The sequence below is a fragment of the Nothobranchius furzeri genome, chromosome 3 (assembly GCF_043380555.1).
Source record: "Nothobranchius furzeri strain GRZ-AD chromosome 3, NfurGRZ-RIMD1, whole genome shotgun sequence".
Taxonomy (NCBI): Eukaryota; Metazoa; Chordata; class Actinopteri; order Cyprinodontiformes; family Nothobranchiidae; genus Nothobranchius; species Nothobranchius furzeri.
The window spans coordinates 79,175,140-79,192,329 of NC_091743.1; the positions used below are offsets into that span (position 1 = coordinate 79,175,140).

The 17,190-nt window shown below is 39.4% G+C and overlaps 27 non-coding genes across 27 annotated transcripts; 10 read left to right on the plus strand and 17 right to left on the minus strand.

Moving 5' to 3' along the window:
• Nucleotides 1-451: 451 nt before the first annotated feature.
• trnae-uuc (transfer RNA glutamic acid (anticodon UUC)) lies at nucleotides 452-523 on the minus strand. The gene has a single exon. It is a non-coding gene; the product is annotated as a tRNA-Glu (tRNA).
• A 659-nt stretch (nucleotides 524-1,182) lies between these two features.
• trnag-ucc (transfer RNA glycine (anticodon UCC)) lies at nucleotides 1,183-1,254 on the plus strand. Its single transcript has one exon. It is a non-coding gene; the product is annotated as a tRNA-Gly (tRNA).
• A 188-nt stretch (nucleotides 1,255-1,442) lies between these two features.
• trnae-cuc (transfer RNA glutamic acid (anticodon CUC)) lies at nucleotides 1,443-1,514 on the minus strand. The gene has a single exon. It is a non-coding gene; the product is annotated as a tRNA-Glu (tRNA).
• Nucleotides 1,515-2,418: 904 nt separating this feature from the next.
• On the minus strand, nucleotides 2,419-2,490 carry trnae-cuc (transfer RNA glutamic acid (anticodon CUC)). The gene has a single exon. It is a non-coding gene; the product is annotated as a tRNA-Glu (tRNA).
• A 658-nt stretch (nucleotides 2,491-3,148) lies between these two features.
• trnag-ucc (transfer RNA glycine (anticodon UCC)) lies at nucleotides 3,149-3,220 on the plus strand. The gene has a single exon. It is a non-coding gene; the product is annotated as a tRNA-Gly (tRNA).
• A 189-nt stretch (nucleotides 3,221-3,409) lies between these two features.
• On the minus strand, nucleotides 3,410-3,481 carry trnae-uuc (transfer RNA glutamic acid (anticodon UUC)). Its single transcript has one exon. It is a non-coding gene; the product is annotated as a tRNA-Glu (tRNA).
• A 659-nt stretch (nucleotides 3,482-4,140) lies between these two features.
• Nucleotides 4,141-4,212, plus strand: trnag-ucc (transfer RNA glycine (anticodon UCC)). Its single transcript has one exon. It is a non-coding gene; the product is annotated as a tRNA-Gly (tRNA).
• A 189-nt stretch (nucleotides 4,213-4,401) lies between these two features.
• Nucleotides 4,402-4,473, minus strand: trnae-cuc (transfer RNA glutamic acid (anticodon CUC)). The gene has a single exon. It is a non-coding gene; the product is annotated as a tRNA-Glu (tRNA).
• A 919-nt stretch (nucleotides 4,474-5,392) lies between these two features.
• trnae-cuc (transfer RNA glutamic acid (anticodon CUC)) lies at nucleotides 5,393-5,464 on the minus strand. The gene has a single exon. It is a non-coding gene; the product is annotated as a tRNA-Glu (tRNA).
• Nucleotides 5,465-6,107: 643 nt separating this feature from the next.
• Nucleotides 6,108-6,179, plus strand: trnag-ucc (transfer RNA glycine (anticodon UCC)). The gene has a single exon. It is a non-coding gene; the product is annotated as a tRNA-Gly (tRNA).
• Nucleotides 6,180-6,368: 189 nt separating this feature from the next.
• On the minus strand, nucleotides 6,369-6,440 carry trnae-cuc (transfer RNA glutamic acid (anticodon CUC)). Its single transcript has one exon. It is a non-coding gene; the product is annotated as a tRNA-Glu (tRNA).
• A 920-nt stretch (nucleotides 6,441-7,360) lies between these two features.
• trnae-cuc (transfer RNA glutamic acid (anticodon CUC)) lies at nucleotides 7,361-7,432 on the minus strand. Its single transcript has one exon. It is a non-coding gene; the product is annotated as a tRNA-Glu (tRNA).
• A 643-nt stretch (nucleotides 7,433-8,075) lies between these two features.
• On the plus strand, nucleotides 8,076-8,147 carry trnag-ucc (transfer RNA glycine (anticodon UCC)). Its single transcript has one exon. It is a non-coding gene; the product is annotated as a tRNA-Gly (tRNA).
• Nucleotides 8,148-8,336: 189 nt separating this feature from the next.
• Nucleotides 8,337-8,408, minus strand: trnae-cuc (transfer RNA glutamic acid (anticodon CUC)). The gene has a single exon. It is a non-coding gene; the product is annotated as a tRNA-Glu (tRNA).
• A 660-nt stretch (nucleotides 8,409-9,068) lies between these two features.
• Nucleotides 9,069-9,140, plus strand: trnag-ucc (transfer RNA glycine (anticodon UCC)). The gene has a single exon. It is a non-coding gene; the product is annotated as a tRNA-Gly (tRNA).
• Nucleotides 9,141-9,329: 189 nt separating this feature from the next.
• Nucleotides 9,330-9,401, minus strand: trnae-cuc (transfer RNA glutamic acid (anticodon CUC)). Its single transcript has one exon. It is a non-coding gene; the product is annotated as a tRNA-Glu (tRNA).
• A 920-nt stretch (nucleotides 9,402-10,321) lies between these two features.
• On the minus strand, nucleotides 10,322-10,393 carry trnae-uuc (transfer RNA glutamic acid (anticodon UUC)). Its single transcript has one exon. It is a non-coding gene; the product is annotated as a tRNA-Glu (tRNA).
• A 656-nt stretch (nucleotides 10,394-11,049) lies between these two features.
• Nucleotides 11,050-11,121, plus strand: trnag-ucc (transfer RNA glycine (anticodon UCC)). The gene has a single exon. It is a non-coding gene; the product is annotated as a tRNA-Gly (tRNA).
• A 189-nt stretch (nucleotides 11,122-11,310) lies between these two features.
• Nucleotides 11,311-11,382, minus strand: trnae-uuc (transfer RNA glutamic acid (anticodon UUC)). The gene has a single exon. It is a non-coding gene; the product is annotated as a tRNA-Glu (tRNA).
• A 919-nt stretch (nucleotides 11,383-12,301) lies between these two features.
• On the minus strand, nucleotides 12,302-12,373 carry trnae-cuc (transfer RNA glutamic acid (anticodon CUC)). Its single transcript has one exon. It is a non-coding gene; the product is annotated as a tRNA-Glu (tRNA).
• Nucleotides 12,374-13,016: 643 nt separating this feature from the next.
• trnag-ucc (transfer RNA glycine (anticodon UCC)) lies at nucleotides 13,017-13,088 on the plus strand. The gene has a single exon. It is a non-coding gene; the product is annotated as a tRNA-Gly (tRNA).
• A 189-nt stretch (nucleotides 13,089-13,277) lies between these two features.
• Nucleotides 13,278-13,349, minus strand: trnae-cuc (transfer RNA glutamic acid (anticodon CUC)). The gene has a single exon. It is a non-coding gene; the product is annotated as a tRNA-Glu (tRNA).
• A 660-nt stretch (nucleotides 13,350-14,009) lies between these two features.
• trnag-ucc (transfer RNA glycine (anticodon UCC)) lies at nucleotides 14,010-14,081 on the plus strand. The gene has a single exon. It is a non-coding gene; the product is annotated as a tRNA-Gly (tRNA).
• A 189-nt stretch (nucleotides 14,082-14,270) lies between these two features.
• trnae-cuc (transfer RNA glutamic acid (anticodon CUC)) lies at nucleotides 14,271-14,342 on the minus strand. The gene has a single exon. It is a non-coding gene; the product is annotated as a tRNA-Glu (tRNA).
• Nucleotides 14,343-15,260: 918 nt separating this feature from the next.
• Nucleotides 15,261-15,332, minus strand: trnae-uuc (transfer RNA glutamic acid (anticodon UUC)). The gene has a single exon. It is a non-coding gene; the product is annotated as a tRNA-Glu (tRNA).
• Nucleotides 15,333-15,989: 657 nt separating this feature from the next.
• Nucleotides 15,990-16,061, plus strand: trnag-ucc (transfer RNA glycine (anticodon UCC)). Its single transcript has one exon. It is a non-coding gene; the product is annotated as a tRNA-Gly (tRNA).
• Nucleotides 16,062-16,250: 189 nt separating this feature from the next.
• trnae-cuc (transfer RNA glutamic acid (anticodon CUC)) lies at nucleotides 16,251-16,322 on the minus strand. The gene has a single exon. It is a non-coding gene; the product is annotated as a tRNA-Glu (tRNA).
• Between the last annotated feature and the right edge of the window lie 868 nt (nucleotides 16,323-17,190).

Sequence of the window (17,190 nt, forward strand, 5' to 3'; positions counted from 1 at the left end):
GATTAAGTTTCATCTTAATGTAGATCAAATTGAACACAGACAACGGTTTCTGATCTGACTCTTCGTCAGCAGTCACTGATGGTGCAAGTCAAATTAGTTTAGTGCACAATAAAAATGTAAAACTTCAAACCCCAAGAAAGACCAGTCATTTCATCTTTCCGATCATAACGATTTTACATTGAATTACGTGGCATTGGTGGTATAGTGGTGAGCATAGCTGCCTTCCAAGCAGTTGACCTGGGTTCTATTCCCGGCCAATGCAAAGATTCATCTGTCCTACTTCAAATTAAGCAGATTGCAGAGTATTTCCTAATCCATTCTAAACATCACCAAAGTTAATGATTGTGTAAATGTACCTATTTTTAATTATTTATTTTAAAGCAGCCATTTCCTCAATTATGTCATTAACAATGATATTTGACATTAGATAATGAATATAGAAATGAAACTCTTCCCTGACCGGGAATCGAACCCGGGCCACGTCGGTGAAAGCGTCGGATCCTAGCCACTAGACCATCAGGGAGACACTCTCCCTCTTAATCCACCAAGTGAACACTTGCACAGTTGTATAGAATCAGTCATTCCATGAACTTGCATTGTCCAACTGACGTCCTGATTTTGGATTTCTTTTGCCACAAAAATGTGCGTAGAGTCCCATCGGTGTGTAAAATGACCTTCCGGAACGTCTACAATTAGGCTCAATTGTCTTAAATTCAGCAAGCAGTCAAGCACGCCTAAGAGCAAATATTTATTGCAACACATAGACTTTAAGAACCAAATTCTGGAAAAGTTTTTTTGTGTTGTGAACAAAAGCTATAGTGAACTAAAGCTATACTATGGCCTCAGACTGTCAACAGTCATGGAATTTGACGGAATGTACAGCGTTGGAGACTATTTTAGCACTGGAACTGCTATAGGTTTTTGGGTGGACATCTCTGTCATGTTGAAAATCAAAAGGTCTTTCTTTGATTACATTTTGTTGCCTTCCTGTGGATTAAGTTTCTTCTTAATGTAGATCAAATTGAACACAGACAACGGTTTCTGATCTGACTCTTTGTCAGCAGTCACTGATGGTGCAAGTCAAATTAGTTCAGTGCACAATAAAAATGTAAAACTTCAAACCCCAAGAATGACCAGTAATTGCATCTTTCCGATCATAACGATTTTACATTGAATTATGTGGCATTGGTGGTATAGTGGTGAGCATAGCTGCCTTCCAAGCAGTTGACCCGGGTTCGATTCCCGGCCAAAGCAAAGATTCATCTGGCCTACTTCAAATTAAGCAGATTGCAGAGTATTTCCTAATCCATTCTAAACATCACCAAACCTACTGATTGTGTAAATGTACCTGTTTCAATTATTTATATTAAAGCAGCCATTTCCTCAATTATGACATCAACAATGATTTTTGATAATAGATACAGAGTACAGTAATGAAACTCTTCCCTGACCGGGAATCGAACCCGGGCCACGACGGTGAGAGCGTCGGATCCTAGCCACTAGACCATCAGGGAGACACTATTCCTCTTTATCCACCAAGTGAATGCTTGCACAGTTGTATAGAATCAGTCATTCCATGAACTTGCATTGTCCAACTGACGTCCTGATTTTGGATTTCTTTTGCCACAAAAATGTGCGTAGAGTCCCATCGGTGTGTAAAATGACCTTCCGGAACGTCTACAATTAGGCTCAATTGTCTTAAATTTAGCAAGCAGTCAAGCACGCCTAAGAGCAAATATTTATTGCAACACATAGACTTTAAGAACCAAATTCTGGAAAAGTTTTTTTGTGTTGTGAACTAAAGTTATACTATGGCCTCAGACTGTCAACAGTCATGGAATTTGACGGAATGTACAGCGTTGGAGACTATTTTAGCACTGGAACTGCTATAGGTTTTTGGGTGGACATCACTGTCATGTTGAAAATCAAAAGGTCTTTCTTTGATTACATTTTGTTGCCTTCCTGTGGATTAAGTTTCATCTTAATGTAGATCAAATTGAACACAGACAACGGTTTCTGATCTGACTCTTTGTCAGCAGTCACTGATGGTGCAAGTCAAATTAGTTTAGTGCACAATAAAAATGTAAAACTTCAAACCCCAAGAAAGACCAGTCATTTCATCTTTCCGATCATAACGATTTTACATTGAATTATGTGGCATTGGTGGTTTAGTGGTGAGCATAGCTGCCTTCCAAGCAGTTGACCTGAGTTCGATTCCCGGCCAATGCAAAGATTTATCTGTCCTACTTCGAAGTAAGCAGATTGCAGAGTATTTCCTAATCCATTCTAAACATCACCAAACCTACTGATTGTGTAAATGTACCTGTTTTTAATTATTTATCTTAAAGCAGCCATTTCCTCAATTATGTCATCAACAATGATTTTTGACAATAGATACAGAGTACAGTAATGAAACTCTTCCCTGACCGGGAATCGAACCCGGGCCACGACGGTGAGAGCGTCGGATCCTAGCCACTAGACCATCAGGGAGACACTATTCCTCTTTATACACCAAGTGAACGCTTGCACAGTTGTATAGAATCAGTCATTCCATGAACTTGCATTGTCCAACTGACGTCCTGATTTTGGATTTCTTTTGCCACAAAAATGTGCGTAGAGTCCCATCGGTGTGTAAAATGACCTTCCGGAACGTCTACAATTAGGCTCAATTGTCTTAAATTCAGCAAGCAGTCAAGCACGCCTAAGAGCAAATATTTATTGCAACACATAGACTTTAAGAACCAAATTCTGGAAAAGTTTTTTTGTGTTGTGAACAAAAGCTATAGTGAACTAAAGCTATACTATGGCCTCAAACTGTCAACAGTCATGGAATTTGACGGAATGTACAGCGTTGGAGACTATTTTAGCACTGGAACTGCTATAGGTTTTTGGGTGGACATCTCTGTCATGTTGAAAATCAAAAGGTCTTTCTTTGATTACATTTTGTTGCCTTCCTGTGGATTAAGTTTCATCTTAATGTAGATCAAATTGAACACAGACAACGGTTTCTGATCTGACTCTTTGTCAGCAGTCACTGATGGTGCAAGTCAAATTAGTTTAGTGCACAATAAAAATGTAAAACTTCAAACCCCAAGAAAGACCAGTCATTTCATCTTTCCGATCATAATGATTTTTCATTGACTACGTGGCATTGGTGGTATAGTGGTGAGCATAGCTGCCTTCCAAGCAGTTGACCCGGGTTCGATTCCCGGCCAATGCAAAGATTCATCTGTCCTACTTCAAATTAAGCAGATTGCATAGTATTTCCTAATCCATTCTAAACATCACCAAAATTACTGATTGTGTAAATGAACCTATTTTTAATTATTTATCTTAAAGCAGCCATTTCCTCAATTATGTCATTAACAATGATATTTGACATTAGATAATGAATATAGAAATGAAACTCTTCTCTGACCGGGAATCGAACCCGGGCCACGACGGTGAAAGCGTCGGATCCTAGCCACTAGACCATCAGGGAGACACTCTTCCTCTTAATCCACCAAGTGAACACTTGCACAGTTGTATAGAATCAGTCATTCCATGAACTTGCATTGTCCAACTGACGTCCTGATTTTGGATTTCTTTTGCCACAAAAATGTGCGTAGAGTCCCATCGGTGTGTAAAATGACCTTCCGGAACGTCTACAATTAGGCTCAATTGTCTTAAATTCAGCAAGCAGTCAAGCACGCCTAAGAGCAAATATTTATTGCAACACATAGACTTTAAGAACCAAATTCTGGAAAAGTGTTTTTGTGTTGTGAACAAAAGCTATAGTGAACTAAAGCTATACTATGGCCTCAAACTGTCAACAGTCATGGAATTTGACGGAATGTACAGCGTTGGAGACTATTTTAGCACTGGAACTGCTATAGGTTTTTGGGTGGACATCTCTGTCATGTTGAAAATCAAAAGGTCTTTCTTTGATTACATTTTGTTGCCTTCCTGTGGATTAAGTTTCATCTTAATGTAGATCAAATTGAACACAGACAACGGTTTCTGATCTGACTCTTTGTCAGCAGTCACTGATGGTGCAAGTCAAATTAGTTTAGTGCACAATAAAAATGTAAAACTTCAAACCCCAAGAAAGACCAGTCATTTCATCTTTCCGATCATAATGATTTTACATTGAATTACGTGGCATTGGTGGTATAGTGGTGAGCATAGCTGCCTTCCAAGCAGTTGACCCGGGTTCGATTCCCGGCCAATGCAAAGATTCATCTGTCCTACTTCAAATTAAGCAGATTGCAGAGTATTTCCTAATCCATTCTAAACATCACCAAAGTTACTGATTGTGTAAATGTACCTGTTTTTAATTGTTTATCTTAAAGCAGCCATTTCCTCAATTATGTCATCAACAATGATTTTTGACAAGAGATACTGAGTACAGTAATGAAACTCTTCCCTGACCGGGAATCGAACCCGGGCCACGACGGTGAGAGGGTCGGATCCTAGCCACTAGACCATCAGGGAGACACTATTCTTCTTTATCCACCAAGTGAACGCTTGCACAGTTGTATAGAATCAGTCATTCCATGAACTTGCATTGTCCAACTGACGTCCTGATTTTGGATTTCTTTTGCCACAAAAATGTGCGTAGAGTCCCATCGGTGTGTAAAATGACCTTCCGGAACGTCTACAATTAGGCTAAATTGTCTTAAATTCAGCAAGCAGTCAAGCACGCCTAAGAGCAAATATTTATTGCAACACATAGACTTTAAGAACCAAATTCTGGAAAAGTTTTTTTGTGTTGTGAACAAAAGCTATAGTGAACTAAAGCTATACTATGGCCTCAGACTGTCAACAGTCATGGAATTTGACGGAATGTACAGCGTTGGAGACTATTTTAGCACTGGAACTGCTATAGGTTTTTGGGTGGACATCTCTGTCATGTTGAAAATCAAAAGGTCTTTCTTTGATTACATTTTGTTGCCTTCCTGTGGATTAAGTTTCTTCTTAATGTAGATCAAATTGAACACAGACAACGGTTTCTGATCTGACTCTTTGTCAGCAGTCACTGATGGTGCAAGTCAAATTAGTTCAGTGCACAATAAAAATGTAAAACTTCAAACCCCAAGAATGACCAGTAATTGCATCTTTCCGATCATAACGATTTTACATTGAATTATGTGGCATTGGTGGTATAGTGGTGAGCATAGCTGCCTTCCAAGCAGTTGACCCGGGATCGATTCCCGGCCAAAGCAAAGATTCATCTGGCCTACTTCAAATTAAGCAGATTGCAGAGTATTTCCTAATCCATACTAAACATCACCAAACCTACTGATTGTGTAAATGTACCTGTTTCAATTATTTATCTTAAAGCAGCCATTTCCTCAATTATGACATCAACAATGATTTTTGACAATAGATACAGAGTACAGTAATGAAACTCTTCCCTGACCGGGAATCGAACCCAGGCCACGACGGTGAGAGCGTCGGATCCTAGCCACTAGACCATCAGGGAGACACTATTCCTCTTTATCCACCAAGTGAATGCTTGCACAGTTGTATAGAATCAGTCATTCCATGAACTTGCATTGTCCAACTGACGTCCTGATTTTGGATTTCTTTTGCCACAAAAATGTGCGTAGAGTCCCATCGGTGTGTAAAATGACCTTCCGGAACGTCTACAATTAGGCTCAATTGTCTCAAATTTAGCAAGCAGTCAAGCACGCCTAAGAGCAAATATTTATTGCAACACATAGACTTTAAGAACCAAATTCTGGAAAAGTTTTTTTGTGTTGTGAACTAAAGTTATACTATGGCCTCAGACTGTCAACAGTCATGGAATTTGACGGAATGTACAGCGTTGGAGACTATTTTAGCACTGGAACTGCTATAGGTTTTTGGGTGGACATCACTGTCATGTTGAAAATCAAAAGGTCTTTCTTTGATTACATTTTGTTGCCTTCCTGTGGATTAAGTTTCATCTTAATGTAGATCAAATTGAACACAGACAACGGTTTCTGATCTGACTCTTTGTCAGCAGTCACTGATGGTGCAAGTCAAATTAGTTTAGTGCACAATAAAAATGTAAAACTTCAAACCCCAAGAAAGACCAGTCATTTCATCTTTCCGATCATAACGATTTTACATTGAATTATGTGGCATTGGTGGTATAGTGGTGAGCATAGCTGCCTTCCAAGCAGTTGACCTGGGTTCGATTCCCGGCCAATGCAAAGATTTATCTGTCCTACTTCGAAGTAAGCAGATTGCAGAGTATTTCCTAATCCATTCTAAACATCACCAAACCTACTGATTGTGTAAATGTACCTGTTTTTAATTATTTATCTTAAAGAAGCCATTTCCTCAATTATGTCATCAACAATGATTTTTGACAATAGATACAGAGTACAGTAATGAAACTCTTCCCTGACCGGGAATCGAACCCGGGCCACGACGGTGAGAGGGTCGGATCCTAGCCACTAGACCATCAGGGAGACACTATTCCTCTTTATCCACCAAGTGAATGCTTGCACAGTTGTATAGAATCAGTCATTCCATGAACTTGCATTGTCCAACTGACGTCCTGATTTTGGATTTCTTTTGCCACAAATAATGTGCGTAGAGTCCCATCGGTGTGTAAAATGACCTTCCGGAACGTCTACAATTAGGCTCAATTGTCTTAAATTCAGAAAGCAGTCAAGCACGCCTAAGAGCAAATATTTATTGCAACACATAGACTTTAAGAACCAAATTCTGGAAAAGTTTTTTTGTGTTGTGAACAAAAGCTATAGTGAACTAAAGCTATACTATGGCCTCAAACTGTCAACAGTCATGGAATTTGACGGAATGTACAGCGTTGGAGACTATTTTAGCACTGGAACTGCTATAGGTTTTTGGGTGGACATCTCTGTCATGTTGAAAATCAAAAGGTCTTTCTTTGATTACATTTTGTTGCCTTCCTGTGGATTAAGTTTCTTCTTAATGTAGATCAAATTGAACACAGACAACGGTTTCTGATCTGACTCTTGGACAGCAGTCACTGATGGTGCAAGTCAAATTAGTTCAGTGCACAATAAAAATGTAAAACTTCAAACCCCAAGAATGACCAGTAATTGCATCTTTCCGATCATAACGTTTTTACATTGAGTTATGTGGCATTGGTGGTATAGTGGTGAGCATAGCTGCCTTCCAAGCAGTTGACCCGGGTTCGATTCCCAGCCAAAGCAAAGATTCATCTGGCCTACTTCAAATTAAGCAGATTGCAGAGTATTTCCTAATCCATACTAAACATCACCAAACCTAATGATTGTGTAAATGTACCTGTTTCAATTATTTATCTTAAAGCAGCCATTTCCTCAATTATGACATCAACAATGATTTTTGACAATAGATACAGAGTACAGTAATGAAACTCTTCCCTGACCGGGAATCGAACCCGGGCCACGATGCTGAGAGCGTCGGATCCTAGCCACTAGACCATCAGGGAGACACTACTCCTCTTTATCCACCAAGTGAATGCTTGCACAGTTGTATAGAATCAGTCATTCCATGAACTTGCATTGTCCAACTGACGTCCTGATTTTGGATTTCTTTTGCCACAAAAATGTGCGTAGAGTCCAATCGGTGTGTAAAATGACCTTCCGGAACGTCTACAATTAGGCTCAATTGTCTTAAATTTAGCAAGCAGTCAAGCACGCCTAAGAGCAAATATTTATTGCAACACATAGACTTTAAGAACCAAATTCTGGAAAAGTTTTTTTGTGTTGTGAACTAAAGTTATACTATGGCCTCAGACTGTCAACAGTCATGGAATTTGACGGAATGTACAGCGTTGGAGACTATTTTAGCACTGGAACTGCTATAGGTTTTTGGGTGGACATCACTGTCATGTTGAAAATCAAAAGGTCTTTCTTTGATTACATTTTGTTGCCTTCCTGTGGATTAAGTTTCATCTTAATGTAGATCAAATTGAACACAGACAACGGTTTCTGATCTGACTCTTTGTCAGCAGTCACTGATGGTGCAAGTCAAATTAGTTTAGTGCACAATAAAAATGTAAAACTTCAAACCCCAAGAAAGACCAGTCATTTCATCTTTCCGATCATAACGATTTTACATTGAATTATGTGGCATTGGTGGTATAGTGGTGAGCATAGCTGCCTTCCAAGCAGTTGACCTGGGTTCGATTCCCGGCCAATGCAAAGATTTATCTGTCCTACTTCGAAGTAAGCAGATTGCAGAGTATTTCCTAATCCATTCTAAACATCACCAAACCTACTGATTGTGTAAATGTACCTGTTTTTAATTATTTATCTTAAAGAAGCCATTTCCTCAATTATGTCATCAACAATGATTTTTGACAATAGATACAGAGTACAGTAATGAAACTCTTCCCTGACCGGGAATCGAACCCGGGCCACGACGGTGAGAGCGTCGGATCCTAGCCACTAGACCATCAGGGAGACACTATTCCTCTTTATCCACCAAGTGAATGCTTGCACAGTTGTATAGAATCAGTCATTCCATGAACTTGCATTGTCCAACTGACGTCCTGATTTTGGATTTCTTTTGCCACAAAAAATGTGCGTAGAGTCCCATCGGTGTGTAAAATGACCTTCCGGAACGTCTACAATTAGGCTCAATTGTCTTAAATTCAGCAAGCAGTCAAGCACGCCTAAGAGCAAATATTTATTGCAACACATAGACTTTAAGAACCAAATTCTGGAAAAGTTTTTTTGTGTTGTGAACAAAAGCTATAGTGAACTAAAGCTATACTATGGCCTCAAACTGTCAACAGTCATGGAATTTGACGGAATGTACAGCGTTGGAGACTATTTTAGCACTGGAACTGCTATAGGTTTTTGGGTGGACATCTCTGTCATGTTGAAAATCAAAAGGTCTTTCTTTGATTACATTTTGTTGCCTTCCTGTGGATTAAGTTTCTTCTTAATGTAGATCAAATTGAACACAGACAACGGTTTCTGATCTGACTCTTTGTCAGCAGTCACTGATGGTGCAAGTCAAATTAGTTCAGTGCACAATAAAAATGTAAAACTTCAAACCCCAAGAATGACCAGTAATTGCATCTTTCCGATCATAACGTTTTTACATTGAGTTATGTGGCATTGGTGGTATAGTGGTGAGCATAGCTGCCTTCCAAGCAGTTGACCCGGGTTTGATTCCCGGCCAATGCAAAGATTTATCTGTCCTACTTCGAAGTAAGCAGATTGCAGAGTATTTCCTAATCCATTCTAAACATCACCAAACCTACTGATTGCGTAAATGTACCCGTTTTTAATTGTTTATCTTAAAGCAGCCATTTCCTCAATTATGTCATCAACAATGATTTTTGACAAGAGATACTGAGTACAGAAATGAAACTCTTCCCTGACCGGGAATCGAACCCGGGCCACGACGGTGAGAGCGTTGGATCCTAGCCACTAGACCATCAGGGAGACACTATTCTTCTTTTTCCACCAAGTGAACGGTTGCACAGTTGTATAGAATCAGTCATTCCATGAACTTGCATTGTCCAACTGACGTCCTGATTTTGGATTTCTTTTGCCACAAAAATGTGCGTAGAGTCCCATCGGTGTGTAAAATGACCTTCCGGAACGTCTACAATTAGGCTAAATTGTCTTAAATTCAGCAAGCAGTCAAGCACGCCTAAGAGCAAATATTTATTGCAACACATAGACTTTAAGAACCAAATTCTGGAAAAGTTTTTTTGTGTTGTGAACAAAAGCTATAGTGAACTAAAGCTATACTATGGCCTCAAACTGTCAACAGTCATGGAATTTGACGGAATGTACAGCGTTGGAGACTATTTTAGCACTGGAACTGCTATAGGTTTTTGGGTGGACATCTCTGTCATGTTGAAAATCAAAAGGTCTTTCTTTGATTACATTTTGTTGCCTTCCTGTGGATTAAGTTTCATCTTAATGTAGATCAAATTGAACACAGACAACGGTTTCTGATCTGACTCTTTGTCAGCAGTCATTGATGGTGCAAGTCAAATTGATTTAGTGCACAATAAAAATGTAAAACTTCAAACCCCAAGAAAGACAAGTCATTTCATCTTTCCGATCATAACGATTTTACATTGAATTACGTGGCGTTGGTGGTATAGTGGTGAACGTATCTGCCTTCCAAGCAGTTGACCTGGGTTCGATTCCCGGCCAATGCAAAGATTCATCTGTCCTTCTTCAAATTAAGTAGATTGCAGAGTATTTCCTAATCCATTCTAAACATCACCAAACCTACTGATTGTGTAAATGTACCTATTTTTAATTATTTATCTTAAAGCAGCCATTTCCTCAATTATGTCATCAACAATGATTTTTGACAATAGATACAGAGTACAGAAATGAAACTCTTCCCTGACCGGGAATCGAACCCGGGCCACGACGGTGAAAGCGTTGGATCCTATCCACTAGACCATCAGGGAGACACTCTTCCTCTGTCCACCAACTGAACACTTGCACAGTTGTATAGAATCAGTCATTCCATGAACTTGCATTGTCCAACTGACGTCCTGATTTTGGATTTCTTTTGCCACAAAAATGTGCGTAGAGTCCCATCGGTGTGTAAAATGACCTTCCGGAACGTCTACAATTAGGCTCAATTGTCTTAAATTCAGCAAGCAGTCAAGCACGCCTAAGAGCAAATATTTATTGCAACACATAGACTTTAAGAACCAAATTCTGGAAAAGTTTTTTTGTGTTGTGAACAAAAGCTATAGTGAACTAAAGCTATACTATGGCCTCAGACTGTCAACAGTCATGGAATTTGACGGAATGTACAGCGTTGGAGACTATTTTAGCACTGGAACTGCTATAGGTTTTTGGGTGGACATCTCTGTCATGTTGAAAATCAAAAGGTCTTTCTTTGATTACATTTTGTTGCCTTCCTGTGGATTAAGTTTCATCTTAATGTAGATCAAATTGAACACAGACAACGGTTTCTGATCTGACTCTTTGTCAGCAGTCACTGATGGTGCAAGTCAAATTAGTTTAGTGCACAATAAAAATGTAAAACTTCAAACCCCAAGAAAGACCAGTCATTTCATCTTTCCGATCATAACGATTTTTCATTGACTACATGGCATTGGTGGTATAGTGGTGAGCATAGCTGCCTTCCAAGCAGTTGACCCGGGTTCGATTCCCGGCCAATGCAAAGATTCATCTGTCCTACTTCAAATTAAGCAGATTGCATAGTATTTCCTAATCCATTCTGAACATCACCAAAATTACTGATTGTGTAAATGAACCTATTTTTAATTATTTATCTTAAAGCAGCCATTTCCTCAATTATGTCATTAACAATGATATTTGACATCAGATAATGAATATAGAAATGAAACTCTTCCCTGACCGGGAATCGAACCCGGGCCACGACGGTGAAAGCGTCGGATCCTAGCCACTAGACCATCAGGGAGACACTCTTCCTCTTAATCCACCAAGTGAACACTTGCACAGTTGTATAGAATCAGTCATTCCATGAACTTGCATTGTCCAACTGACGTCCTGATTTTGGATTTCTTTTGCCACAAAAATGTGCGTAGAGTCCCATCGGTGTGTAAAATGACCTTCCGGAACGTCTACAATTAGGCTCAATTGTCTTAAATTCAGCAAGCAGTCAAGCACGCCTAAGAGCAAATATTTATTGCAACACATAGACTTTAAGAACCAAATTCTGGAAAAGTTTTTTTGTGTTGTGAACAAAAGCTATAGTGAACTAAAGCTATACTATGGCCTCAGACTGTCAACAGTCATGGAATTTGACGGAATGTACAGCGTTGGAGACTATTTTAGCACTGGAACTGCTATAGGTTTTTGGGTGGACATCTCTGTCATGTTGAAAATCAAAAGGTCTTTCTTTGATTACATTTTGTTGCCTTCCTGTGGATTAAGTTTCTTCTTAATGTAGATCAAATTGAACACAGACAACGGTTTCTGATCTGACTCTTTGTCAGCAGTCACTGATGGTGCAAGTCAAATTAGTTCAGTGCACAATAAAAATGTAAAACTTCAAACCCCAAGAATGACCAGTAATTGCATCTTTCCGATCATAACGTTTTTACATTGAGTTATGTGGCATTTGTGGTATAGTGGTGAGCATAGCTGCCTTCCAAGCAGTTGACCCGGGTTCGATTCCCGGCCAAAGCAAAGAATCATCTGGCCTACTTCAAATTAAGCAGATTGCAGAGTATTTCCTAATCCATACTAAACATCACCAAACCTACTGATTGTGTAAATGTACCTGTTTCAATTATTTATCTTAAAGCAGCCATTTCCTCAATTATGACATCAACAATGATTTTTGACAATAGATGCAGAGTACAGTAAAGAAACTCTTCCCTGACCGGGAATCGAACCCGGGCCACGACGGTGAGAGCGTCGGATCCTAGCCACTAGACCATCAGGGAGACACTATTCCTCTTTATCCACCAAGTGAATGCTTGCACAGTTGTATAGAATCAGTCATTCCATGAACTTGCATTGTCCAACTGACGTCCTGATTTTGGATTTCTTTTGCCACAAAAATGTGCGTAGAGTCCCATCGGTGTGTAAAATGACCTTCCGGAACGTCTACAATTAGGCTCAATTGTCTTAAATTTAGCAAGCAGTCAAGCACGCCTAAGAGCAAATATTTATTGCAACACATAGACTTTAAGAACCAAATTCTGGAAAAGTTTTTTTGTGTTGTGAACTAAAGTTATACTATGGCCTCAGACTGTCAACAGTCATGGAATTTGACGGAATGTACAGCGTTGGAGACTATTTTAGCACTGGAACTGCTATAGGTTTTTGGGTGGACATCACTGTCATGTTGAAAATCAAAAGGTCTTTCTTTGATTACATTTTGTTGCCTTCCTGTGGATTAAGTTTCATCTTAATGTAGATCAAATTGAACACAGACAACGGTTTCTGATCTGACTCTTTGTCAGCAGTCACTGATGGTGCAAGTCAAATTAGTTTAGTGCACAGTAAAAATGTAAAACTTCAAACCCCAAGAAAGACCAGTCATTTCATCTTTCCGATCATAACGGTTTTACATTGAATTATGTGGCATTGGTGGTATAGTGGTGAGCATAGCTGCCTTCCAAGCAGTTGACCTGGGTTCGATTCCCGGCCAATGCAAAGATTTATCTGTCCTACTTCGAAGTAAGCAGATTGCAGAGTATTTCCTAATCCATTCTAAACATCACCAAACCTACTGATTGTGTAAATGTACCTGTTTTTAATTATTTATCTTACAGCAGCCATTTCCTCAATTATGTCATCAACAATGATTTTTGACAATAGATACAGAGTACAGTAATGAAACTCTTCCCTGACCGGGAATCGAACCCGGGCCACGACGGTGAGAGCGTCGGATCCTAGCCACTAGACCATCAGGGAGACACTATTCCTCTTTATCCACCAAGTGAATGCTTGCACAGTTGTATAGAATCAGTCATTCCATGAACTTGCATTGTCCAACTGACGTCCTGATTTTGGATTTCTTTTGCCACAAAAAATGTGCGTAGAGTCCCATCGGTGTGTAAAATGACCTTCCGGAACGTCTACAATTAGGCTCAATTGTCTTAAATTCAGCAAGCAGTCAAGCACGCCTAAGAGCAAATATTTATTGCAACACATAGACTTTAAGAACCAAATTCTGGAAAAGTTTTTTTGTGTTGTGAACAAAAGCTATAGTGAACTAAAGCTATACCATGGCCTCAAACTGTCAACAGTCATGGAATTTGACGGAATGTACAGCGTTGGAGACTATTTTAGCACTGGAACTGCTATAGGTTTTTGGGTGGACATCTCTGTCATGTTGAAAATCAAAAGGTCTTTCTTTGATTACATTTTGTTGCCTTCCTGTGGATTAAGTTTCTTCTTAATGTAGATCAAATTGAACACAGACAACGGTTTCTGATCTGACTCTTTGTCAGCAGTCACTGATGGTGCAAGTCAAATTAGTTCAGTGCACAATAAAAATGTAAAACTTCAAACCCCAAGAATGACCAGTAATTGCATCTTTCCGATCATAACGTTTTTACATTGAGTTATGTGGCATTGGTGGTATAGTGGTGAGCATAGCTGCCTTCCAAGCAGTTGACCCGGGTTCGATTCCCGGCCAATGCAAAGATTTATCTGTCCTACTTCGGAGTAAGCAGATTGCAGACTATTTCCTGATCCATTCTAAACATCACCAAACCTACTGATTGCGTAAATATACCTGTTTTTAATTGTTTAACTTAAAGCAGCCATTTCCTCAATTATGTCATCAACAATGATTTTTGACAAGAGATACTGAGTACAGAAATGAAACTCTTCCCTGACCGGGAATCGAACCCGGGCCACGACGGTGAGAGCGTCGGATCCTAGCCACTAGACCATCAGGGAGACACTCTTCCTCTTTCCACCAAGTGAACACTTGCACAGTTGTATAGAATCAGTCATTCCATGAACTTGCATTGTCCAACTGACGTCCTGATTTTGGATTTCTTTTGCCACAAAAATGTGCGTAGAGTCCCATCGGTGTGTAAAATGACCTTCCGGAACGTCTACAATTAGGCTAAATTGTCTTAAATTCAGCAAGCAGTCAAGCACGCCTAAGAGCAAATATTTATTGCAACACATAGACTTTAAGAACCAAATTCTGGAAAAGTTTTTTTGTGTTGTGAACAAAAGCTATAGTGAACTAAAGCTATACTATGGCCTCAAACTGTCAACAGTCATGGAATTTGACGGAATGTACAGCGTTGGAGACTATTTTAGCACTGGAACTGCTATAGGTTTTTGGGTGGACATCTCTGTCATGTTGAAAATCAAAAGGTCTTTCTTTGATTACATTTTGTTGCCTTCCTGTGGATTAAGTTTCATCTTAATGTAGATCAAATTGAACACAGACAACGGTTTCTGATCTGACTCTTTGTCAGCAGTCATTGATGGTGCAAGTCAAATTAATTTAGTGCACAATAAAAATGTAAAACTTCAAACCCCAAGAAAGACAAGTCATTTCATCTTTCCGATCATAACGATTTTACATTGATTTACATGGCGTTGGTGGTATAGTGGTGAACATATCTGCCTTCCAAGCAGTTGACCTGGGTTCGATTCCCGGCCAATGCAAAGATTCATCTGTCCTTCTTCAAATTAAGTAGATTGCAGAGTATTTCCTAATCCATTCTAAACATCACCAAACCTACTGATTGTGTAAATGTACCTATTTTTAATTATTTATCTTAAAGCAGCCATTTCCTCAATTATGTGATCAACAATGATTTTTGACAATAGATACAGAGTACAGAAATGAAACTCTTCCCTGACCGGGAATCGAACCCGGGCCACGACGGTGAAAGCGTCGGATCCTATCCACTAGACCATCAGGGAGACACTCTTCTTCTATCCACCAAGTGAACACTTGCACAGTTGTATAGAATCAGTCATTCCATGAACTTGCATTGTCCAACTGACGTCCTGATTTTGGATTTCTTTTGCCACAAAAATGTGCGTAGAGTCCCATCGGTGTGTAAAATGACCTTCCGGAACGTCTACAATTAGGCTCAATTGTCTTAAATTCAGCAAGCAGTCAAGCACGCCTAAGAGCAAATATTTATTGCAACACATAGACTTTAAGAACCAAATTCTGGAAAAGTTTTTTTGTGTTGTGAACAAAAGCTATAGTGAACTAAAGCTATACTATGGCCTCAAACTGTCAACAGTCATGGAATTTGACGGAATGTACAGCGTTGGAGACTATTTTAGCACTGGAACTGCTATAGGTTTTTGGGTGGACATCTCTGTCATGTTGAAAATCAAAAGGTCTTTCTTTGATTACATTTTGTTGCCTTCCTGTGGATTAAGTTTCTTCTTAATGTAGATCAAATTGAACACAGACAACGGTTTCTGATCTGACTCTTTGTCAGCAGTCACTGATGGTGCAAGTCAAATTAGTTCAGTGCACAATAAAAATGTAAAACTTCAAACCCCAAGAATGACCAGTAATTGCATCTTTCCGATCATAACGTTTTTACATTGAGTTATGTGGCATTGGTGGTATAGTGGTGAGCATAGCTGCCTTCCAAGCAGTTGACCCGGGTTCGATTCCCGGCCAATGCAAAGATTTATCTGTCCTACTTCGGAGTAAGCAGATTGCAGACTATTTCCTAATCCATTCTAAACATCACCAAACCTACTGATTGCGTAAATGTACCTGTTTTTAATTGTTTATCTTAAAGCAGCCATTTCCTCAATTATGTCATCAACAATGATTTTTGACAAGAGATACTGAGTACAGAAATGAAACTCTTCCCTGACCGGGAATCGAACCCGGGCCACGACGGTGAGAGCGTCGGATCCTAGCCACTAGACCATCAGGGAGACACTCTTCCTCTTTCCACCAAGTGAACGCTTGCACAGTTGTATAGAATCAGTCATTCCATGAACTTGCATTGTCCAACTGACGTCCTGATTTTGGATTTCTTTTGCCACAAAAATGTGCGTAGAGTCCCATCGGTGTGTAAAATGACCTTCCGGAACGTCTACAATTAGGCTAAGTTGTCTTAAATTCAGCAAGCAGTCAAGCACGCCTAAGAGCAAATATTTATTGCAACACATAGACTTTAAGAACCAAATTCTGGAAAAGTTTTTTTGTGTTGTGAACAAAAGCTATAGTGAACTAAAGCTATACTATGGCCTCAAACTGTCAACAGTCATGGAATTTGACGGAATGTACAGCGTTGGAGACTATTTTAGCACTGGAACTGCTATAGGTTTTTGGGTGGACATCTCTGTCATGTTGAAAATCAAAAGGTCTTTCTTTGATTACATTTTGTTGCCTTCCTGTGGATTAAGTTTCATCTTAATGTAGATCAAATTGAACACAGACAACGGTTTCTGATCTGACTCTTTGTCAGCAGTCATTGATGGTGCAAGTCAAATTAATTTAGTGCACAATAAAAATGTAAAACTTCAAACCCCAAGAAAGACAAGTCATTTCATCTTTCCGATCATAACGATTTTACATTGAATTACATGGCGTTGGTGGTATAGTGGTGAACATATCTGCCTTCCAAGCAGTTGACCTGGGTTCGATTCCCGGCCAATGCAAAGATTCATCTGTCCTTCTTCAAATTAAGTAGATTGCAGAGTATTTCCTAATCCATTCTAAACATCACCAAACCTACTGATTGTGTAAATGTACCTATTTTTAATTATTTATCTTAAAGCAGCCATTTCCTCAATTATG